Here is a 9,647-nt window from a genome sequence, read left to right on the forward strand (position 1 = left end):
TCAATGCAAGAATACTTTCTTCTATTAAATTGGCATTCTATGATGCTCACCTTCCCAATACCACCGCTGAAGAAAAAGCAGGTGAATATGCAAATGTGATGAAGAAAGCTGATGGTGCCCTGCTATCAAAGGATATAACGTCTGGGGTCTTAAAAGCTTGAAGGTAAACAAGCGACCATCTAGCTGAGAAGCAACAAAGCCCACATGGAAGAACACACCAGCCTGTGTGATCACGAGGTGCCAAAGGGATCAGTTATCAGGTATCAGAGAACAAAAAACACATCATTGTGTGCACACTTCCATAATACAATCGCTGAAGACAAATGGGTGCGTAGGCAGATGTGGCGAGGAAAGCTGATGGTGCCCGGCTATTGAAGGGTATAGCATATGGGGTCTTGAAGGCTTGAATGTGGACAGGCGGCCATCTGGCTCAGAAGTGACAAAGCCCACATGGAAGAAGCGCACCAGCCTGTGTGATCACAGGGTGTTGAGGGGATCAGGTGTAGGGCATCATCAGAACAAAAAAAATCTTACCATAGTGAATGAGGGGGATATTGCGGAGTGGAGACCCAAGGCCCATTTGTAGGTCGCTGTAGATCTCCTAGCAAAGGGGTCTCAGGGAGGAGATGAGCCAGTCGGGGTGCGATGCAGCAACGATGAAAAATACAACTTTCCTCTGTTCCTAAATGCTTCCTCCCACCCCCCCACCCCCCCAGTGTCATAATCCAAATTCTACCTTGCAGGTCTGGCTAGACCAGAGGATGTACACTGGTACAGATGGGAACTGGAAACACAGGGAGTCCAAGTCGGATAATCCCTTTGGGACCAGTGGTATGAGTGGCGATGCTGGGAGGGTGGAGTGAGAGTGGGTTGGAGGGAGGGAGCTGATTGCAGGGATCTGCATGTGGCCTCCTCCCTGGGGGACAGACAGCGGAGAGGTGGGTGAGGGCAGATACCAGATTGGGAAGATATGACGAGATAAAAATGTGTGGGTTGTCAAGGGCTCATGGGGGAGGAGGGAAGGGAAAAGATGAGGGCCTGAAGGCTGGGGGCTTAAGTGGAGAGCAAGTGTTTTGAGAGTGATGAGGGCAGTAAATGTACAAATGTGCTTTGCACAGTTGATATATGTATGGATTGTGATAGGAGTAGTATAAGCTCCTAATAAAACTACTAAAAATGCATATATGAAAAAATAAGAGATGCTTATGAGTGATAAGTTATCAGAAAACTTCCAACAACTAGAAAAGAGTCAACAGAACAACCTTGCCAATAGCAAAGGAAAAGAAATATAAAAATCAGGACAGAGTTAAACTAGTGGGAAGACAAGAGAATGATGCAAAAGATTAATGCAGCAAAAAGCTGGTTCTATGAAAGGATCAACAGAATTGGCAGACTGCTGGTCAACCTAAGCAAGGAAAGTAAGGAGCAAAAATCAATAGCTAGGATGAGGGATGAAACAGGGGTAATTACAACAGATCACAATGAGATTAAAAAGTTAATCACAAAGTACTATGAAGGACTGTATTTTGAATGAATTCAAAAATGTGGAAGACATGGATAAATAATTGTAAAAATAGTCCTTCCCTAAATTATCTCAGACAAAGGTCAAGAGCCTCAACAAACCCATAGGAAGAGTTGACACCAATCCTCCACAAAGTATTCCAGACCATAGAAAAGGATGGCAAACTCCCAAACCCGTGTATGAAACCAGCATTACTTTGACACTCAAACAGGGCAAAGACCACACGGGTATAGAGAACTACAGAGCGATATCTCTAATGAACATGGATTCACAAACCCTTAACAAAATATTGGCCAATAGAATACAATAGTATATAAAACATATCATCCACCATGACCAGGTTGGTTTCATTCCAGGGATGCAGGGATAGTTTAACATCCGAAAATCAGTTAATATTATATACCACATTGATAAGAAAAAGTATAAGAACCACATGATAATATCCATAGATACAGAATAAGCATTTGACAACATCTGTGTTAGTATGGGCACTTTAGAGAAACAAATCCACAGAAACTCACGTATAAGAGAGAGTTTTATATAAAGGTTAATTGCACATCAAGAAACCATCCCAACCCAATGCTGCCCAAGCCAACAAGTCAAACATTAACCCAAATGTCTGACACCAACTCACAAAGTCTTCCTCCATCTCACAAAACACACACTATGACTCCAACTGCAGGAGGAAAGCCGAATCAGTGAGCGTGTAAGCATCTCACCTGCTAGCAGGGGTCAGACTAGACGGGAGCATGTACATAGGTATAGGCAAGTCATAAAACTCACAACACATGGAACCCAGGGACAGGGATGGGAATAGAGATATCAAAAGGGTAGGAGGAAGGGGGGGAGAGGTGGGGAGGGAAGGGGCACAGATCACAACGAATGGCACACAACCACACATACCCTCTAGGGGGGAGAATAACAGAAACCAGAGGGGAAGGGAGACAGCAATTGGTGTGAAATTTGAAAATAATTTACAATCTATCAAGAGGCCAAGAGGGTTCGTGGGGTGGGGATAGAGAGGGTAAATATGAGGAGCTGATACCAAGGACTCAATGGAAAGTAAGTGTCTATTAAAAAACAATGACATATATGTACGAATATGTCGGATGCAATTGATGTATGGTTTGTAACAGGAGTTGTAAGAGCCCCCAATAAATTGATTACAAAAGAGAGAGAGAGAGAAAGAACTAGTTGATATCCCACCATTTCAGGAGGTAGCATATAAACAAAAACCAATGGTGCTGAAGGAAGATGTTCAAGTTGCACCGAAGGCATTGGCGAAGAACAAGGTTCCAGGAATTAATGGAATACTAATTGAAATGTTTCCACAGACTAAGGAAGCACTGAAAGCACTAACTCTTCCATGCCAGGAAATTTGGAAGACAGCTACTTGGCCAACAGCCTGGAAGAGATCCATATTTGTTCCTATTCCAAAGAAATGTGACACAACAGCATGCTCAAAATATAGAGAAATTTTGCTGCAACAATGTTTTCAGCTGTACATTAACAGAAAACTGCTAGATTCCGAAGAGGGTGTGGAACTGGGGATATCATTGTTGATGTCAGATGGATCTTGGCTCTACGAGTATATCAGAAACTGTTTATTTGTGTTTTAATGACTGTCAAGGCATTTAACTGTGTGGAACATAAACTATGGAAAACCTTGAAAAGAAGGCAATTCCAGAACATTTTGTTGTGTTCATGTAGAAGTTGCACTTAGATCAAAAGGCAGTTATAAGAAAAGAACAAGTGAATACTATGTGGTTTTAAATCAGGAAAGATGTGTATCGGGGTTATACACTCTCAGCATACTCACTGAATCTGAATGCTGAGCAAATAATCAGAGAAGTTAGCTTATATGAAGAAGACTGTGATATCAGGATTGGAGGAAAGCTTATTAAAAATCTGTGATATGCAGATGACACAACCTTGCTTTCTGAAAGCAAGCAAGATTTGAGGCACTTGCTGATGAAGACCAAAGATTGTAAAGAAAACCAAAATTCTCACAACTGGACCCAGAGCAGCCCTGGTGACATAATGGTTATTCATTGGGCTTCAATCCCAAAGGTCAGCAATTCAAAAGCATCAGCCCCTCATCAGGAGGTGATGGGGCTTTCTACTCCCATAAACAATTACAGTCTCAGAAAGTCACAGGATCATTAGGATTTCTATGAGTTTCCATGAACTCAATGGCAATGTGTTTTGTTTTTACCAATAGGTAACATCATGATAAATGGATAAAAGGTTGAAGTCATCAAAGATTTTATCTTGCTTGCATCCATAATGAATGCTCATGGAAGCAGCCATAAAAAGATCAAAAGCTGTGTTGCATTATGTGCGTCTGTTGCACAAACACTTTTTAGGGTATTGAAAAGCAAGGATGTGACTTTGAGGCCTAAGGAGGCCCTAACCCAACCCATGGTATTTTTAATTGCCTCTTACACATTTTAAAGTGGAACATTGTATATGGAAGACTGGAAAAATATGCATTTGAACTGTGGTGCTGTAGAATATTGAAAGTACCATGGACTGCTTAAGGGACGAGCCGATTTGTCCTTAGAAGCAAGGATGCCAAGGCTTGATCTTAAGTACTTTGGCCATGTTTTCAGGATAGAACTGTCTTAGGAGATGGACATCATGTTAGATTAAGCATAGGTGCAGAGAAGGAAAGGAAGGCCTTCAAAGAGATGGATTGATAATATGGCTGCTACAATGGGCTTAAGTATAGGACCAATTGTGAAGATGGCCAGAATTAGGCAGTGTTTCCTTCTGTCATGTTTCAGGTGGCTAAGAGTCAGAACGAACTCGTTGGCACTTAACCACAGCAATAGTTGAATTCTATTAATGTTTCCCCCCAACCCAGACCCATGCAAGAAAAGATCATTTGGTGGGAGGTACAGAGACTTTGGCTAGAAGAGCCACATTAAATAATTCACTGTTCCTGCAGGGGTGATTCTAAAAGGGGTGCAAAGGATTGCTGTAGGGACATTTCAAAAGAATAGTTTTACCAATTATATAATCCTAACTCCTTAGATTGTGATATATCCACAGAGGTCCTATGCCACACTTCTTTCACTTGTTTCTTTTCATGCATGAAACCCACTTGCTATTAAGTAACTATTATTGATGGAATTGAACTGTATACCTTCAATATATAGTAACTAAAGCAGATTGAAAACTATTCACTAGTAAGTAGTTTAGGATCATACAGCACTACGGAAATTTATTTATTAAACTACAAATACTACTATCAACAAAGTGTTACTTATTTAAAATAAATAGAATACATGGATTCCTTACTTAGAATATAGCATTAGTCTGAGTAGATTAGAGAAACAAATCCAGGGAGATTCATATGTGTCTAAGAAAGAGCTTTATATACAAGAGCAATTGAATATTGAGAAAACATCCCATCCCAGTCCAGATCAAGTCCATAAATCTAATATTAGCCCGTATATCCAATACTAGTCTATAAATTCCTCTTTAGACTCATGTAGCCATGCAATAATGCCGAATGCAGGAAGATTACAAGCCAATGGGTGGAAAGTTTTGTGGATCCAGTGGCAGTAGAAGCATCTCAATGCTGGTAGGGGTCTCCATGTGGCTCCTCCAGCTCGCAGGGCTCTGGGTGCCATCAGCATAGCTCCCTGTGGCTCATGGTCCATAATGTCTCCCAGGGAATCCACGTGTGTCCTGCCTCTCTCCACCTATTTATCTCCTTCGTATCTCCAAATGAACGTCATCAGGCTGTGACCTGATTGACAGGCTAAACTCCACCCCTGCACTCGTAAATCTCAAATTGACAAAAGATTATGCAACTACCACAAATACATATTTTAGCTGTAAGGATGTGTTGCAGCATATCAAATTTGAACTATTAATATATCATTTTAAAGATTGTTTAGTTACAGATTATGCCTTTTCTCCTTTGACTTTTTCTATTTATGATTAATAGAACTGTATTTAGAGATCTCGATTTATGTTAGCCAGTTTTATGCTTTAATCAGCAAGGAGAATGTAATTAGAAATATGTTGCTATGATTGAGTAGGTGAGGTGAGGTTTTCTTACACTGAGGGCACCGTGGCAGATGAGAGGGACACATATATCCTTGGAAGAAGACCAGCTTATTAATGGAATTTGACCATGCAAAACTTGTTGAATTCCCAATAGGACATGAAATGCCACATTATGATATCTTTATTGAAACCTTATCCATCCCAATTCTGTTTGTTCCTTCTTTTCTATTTTCTCACCTCTAATACTTTTTATTCTTATAACTACATTTTCATTTTAAATAAAATACAATGAATGCATCAAAGATAAATTAAGTCATAATTTTTTATTTATGAGTACTTTTTTGGCTTAAAAACAATGTACCATTAAAGAAAATAGATGGATCTGAATTACCTCATAGTATAAATTTCTTAAAGTATTTTCTATTTTCACTAACGTATTAAAGATTTACCTTTTGACTTTCATTTGGTTAGAATCTGGTAAAAAATATTTAAGTGTTATTGTAGGTAATTCATTTTGAAAATATATTATACTCTGGGAAATTAATCATTGAATTTCCAATTTATTTAAATATTGGATTTGCTAGACTATTGAAACACACATTGCCATTGAATAAATTCTGACTCACACTTACCCTAAAAGACAGGATACAACTGTTCCTGAGGGTTTATAGGAGTATAAATATTTACAATTGCAGATGGTCTCATTGTTCTCTGAAGCCACTAGTAGTTTTGAAACACTAACCATGTAGTTACTAGCACAAATCCTTAATTCACTGTACCACCATGGTAGGAATCAAAGAATGACTGTGTAGAAATACAACTATGGCATTCATTCACTCGGCTTATCATAACTACAAGACAACTTAACACAAAATTTCCACTGTCAACAATGCAATGTACCTAGAAAGCTCATCATATTATGTATTCTTCCATTCCAGAATTCGGTAAGGCTATTTTCAGCCTTTATAGATCATTTAAATAGGTATACAAAGAATTCTACAAAAAACTATAAATAGTACGATGGACTTTTTATGTGCCTTGCATAGTTGAGGGCAGAAATTTTGCATCGAGTTGATTTGTGGTTGTGGTAGGCCATGAGCTTTATTCCTGTATAGCCATTTTTTCTCTTATTCTTATCTGCTAAGTGGTTGAACATTCTGATTTTGCAAATGACACTTAAAACTTTAACTGAATTGTAATTTATATTGCTTTACAAACTTTTAAATAAGTTTTAAAAGCAATATAATTGGAAATAATATGATAGTAAAATTTATTTTATTCTTGGCTGTTGTTAAGTGCCACCGAGTCCTTTTCCATCATCACAGTTCTTGCTCTGTTTGAATTAATTGTTTTAGTCACTGTGTCAACCCATCTCACTCACTATCTACTTCTTTTTTTATCATACTTTGCTTCACCAAGTACAACCTTCTTTACTTCTTTACTTCACCAAGTACAACCAAGTACAGGTATTTCCTGATAACATGCCAAAAATATCTGAGACAAAGCCTCACCATCCTCACTTTATAGATCTAAAAATAAAGTTTTTTCTTCACGAAGAGATCATAGAAGATAATGATGCTACAGCAAAATATAGTAAAGAAAGCAGATGGTGCCCAGCTAGGCTTTCGTGGAAACTAACTTTAAGGGTAATAATGCTATTTTGGAACGCATCAATTCTGTGCTCTTATATAAGAATGAAAGGCAAGAGTGTACGATTGTCAGTCAGAGATACCAGCGTAGGTGGCCAGGTATCTGAATGGACATGCTTTTTCATTTCACCTAGAGTGCCTCTCGATAAAAAATCACTGCAAGGTCACTGGCAAAATCCAGGTCAATGTGTGGTAGGCTAATCTTACAGCTGAAGCTTGAACAGATTACAAGCCAGTGAGGAATCTAATTTTGCATGCGTCTTTCCAAAGCTTTACTCACACCTTCTGGGGGAACTGGGCATTTTCGTCCATAAAGTTGTGTAGCTGTTTCAATGGTCCTTGAAGTTCATCCGTCACTCCATATAATCAAAGACCTTATCCTGATTCTGTAAGATTTTCTGGTAGCCTGGTGTTATATTCAGAACATTCTGCGAAGACCCCAAATATATTGTAGGTTCTACTTCAATAATTTTGTCTTCAGTTGACTTTCTGGACACAATCTCTTCAGCCTTCCTCTGGTAATGCACCAATAGTTAATGCCAAGTATGATGTTCTGGGGAAAAAATGCTACATATCCTTTCATCTCAGCCACTGATGTTTCCAGGCAGAAATCTAATTTTTTTTTCTTTTGACTTTTCTAAGCATTTTTTGTAGAGTTCCATCACTTTCCAGTTTGTCTGTAAAATGTTTCAATTCTTCAGAAAATGAAGATGCTTCGGCTCTAAAACTTTCTAAACCAAAGCCCTCAGTGTCCCTTAGGGAAGTCTTCAGTTTCTGAACAGAAAATTGGAAACTGGAAATCAGGTGTGCACCTAACCATTTATTTTTTGCTACGTCAACAATGATGAATATGCTGACCACTGTGGTGCCCTGGTGAAAAAGAGGCAGTGATTTCCACTCATTCACAACTTTTATTCATGCTGGCCTCCAGGATTTCCTCCTGTTTAATAATGGGCAGATTGTTCATGGGGGGGGGGGCGGCAGATGAAGGGACCTGGACTAAGGTCCTTTCTGGTGGCTGCAACCGCCTCTGATCTAGTCACCAAAGTCATTCTGAGTGGACAATTCTCTGAGTGATACTCCTTTCCTAAAAGACAAGCTGAAGGTCATTCTCCCAGGGCCCCATCACCTTTGAAGCCCTGAGCAGCTGCAACACTTCCCTAGTCTATGTTGGGGAGGTGGCCCCTTTTTCTGCTGCACCTACACTGATTCTTCATTTACTCCTGCCTGCCACCCTTGGTTATTTTTTTAATAATTTTATTGTAATATACATTATATAATATACAATTTAATTGCTAAGTCTTATTGAGAAGATTTGTGCAATCACCAGCACAATCAATTTTAAAACAATTACTTCTCATACTCAATTTTGTTTGCTCCCTATTGTGCCCTATCCTACCCAACCATATCCCTAGGCAATTATCCAGACAGTTTCTATCCCTATAGATCTAGGTATCTTGGATATCATATATAAAAAATTAAAGAACACACAAACAAGAAGCAAACAAACAAAACCCTTAATAACAATGACTAAACAAAATATAGAAAAACAGGTAATAAAAGGAAAGCTGAAATTATTAAAAACTGAAGCAACTTTCAATGGGTCAGAAAGGAGATCAAATGATGAAGTATTGCATTTTAACTTAACAATATCTGCCATAGTCAACCTTACAATGATATCTGATAACAAGTCTACTCATAGCTCCTGACTACAGTCAGAGGAGATTCACTGGTTTAATCCATGTGGAGACCTTGCCACTAGATATGGCTTCCATTGTAATCCATAACATTCTGAAAACTGGCTGTTTACAATTTAAGTTCTGAAACTGTTCCCTCCTCAAGATTTAGATTTTATTATTTACAATCCTTGGATCACACAGGTTTGTGTATTTTTTTTTAATGTGAACTAATGACACCTCATTTAGAAAGCTGCTTTTTGAAAAGACAAACCAAACCTTTAAGACTGCAGATATTATAATTCAACATTTTACTCTAACACCAATATCCTCAGTGATCACTTCATGAGAGTAAGCATAAAGCAGGGCTCTATGTCATAAGAACTATTTGGTAAGTTGTGGCTAGAATTAAGTGTGAGGCTAAAAGTGATTCTTACATCTATGGTTTATATATATCTTAGGTTCACTTTAGTGACATCATTATCACTTTATGATGAAGAACATTATAAATCAACCCCCTGGGGCATAAGTTAATTCTATTGATAGTGACATTGATTCAGTAAATGGTATAGAATTTAAAAGACTTTTGAGGAAAGGAAATTATACAAGTATAAATAAACTGCCTTCAGATCATAATATATGAATTGTTGACTTGTACAGATTAAAGTTGCATTAGCTACATAATTTCATGTCAACTTGGTGATATAAAAGTGTAGGGTTGTAGTCTAGCCTATAAATCAGGTCACAGTCTGATGGTACCTCTTTGTGGGTGTCAGCCTC

General features: G+C 38.5%; 1 pseudogene; it reads right to left on the bottom strand.

Annotated features, from left to right (window-relative positions):
- Positions 1 to 7,467: 7,467 nt before the first annotated feature.
- Positions 7,468 to 8,598, bottom strand: LOC115867890 (annotated as a pseudogene).
- Between the last annotated feature and the right edge of the window lie 1,049 nt (positions 8,599 to 9,647).

The sequence above is a fragment of the Echinops telfairi genome, unplaced genomic scaffold, assembly GCF_000313985.2.
Source record: "Echinops telfairi isolate 266 unplaced genomic scaffold, ASM31398v2 ScPeMD7_42;HRSCAF=159, whole genome shotgun sequence".
Taxonomy (NCBI): domain Eukaryota; kingdom Metazoa; phylum Chordata; class Mammalia; order Afrosoricida; family Tenrecidae; genus Echinops; species Echinops telfairi.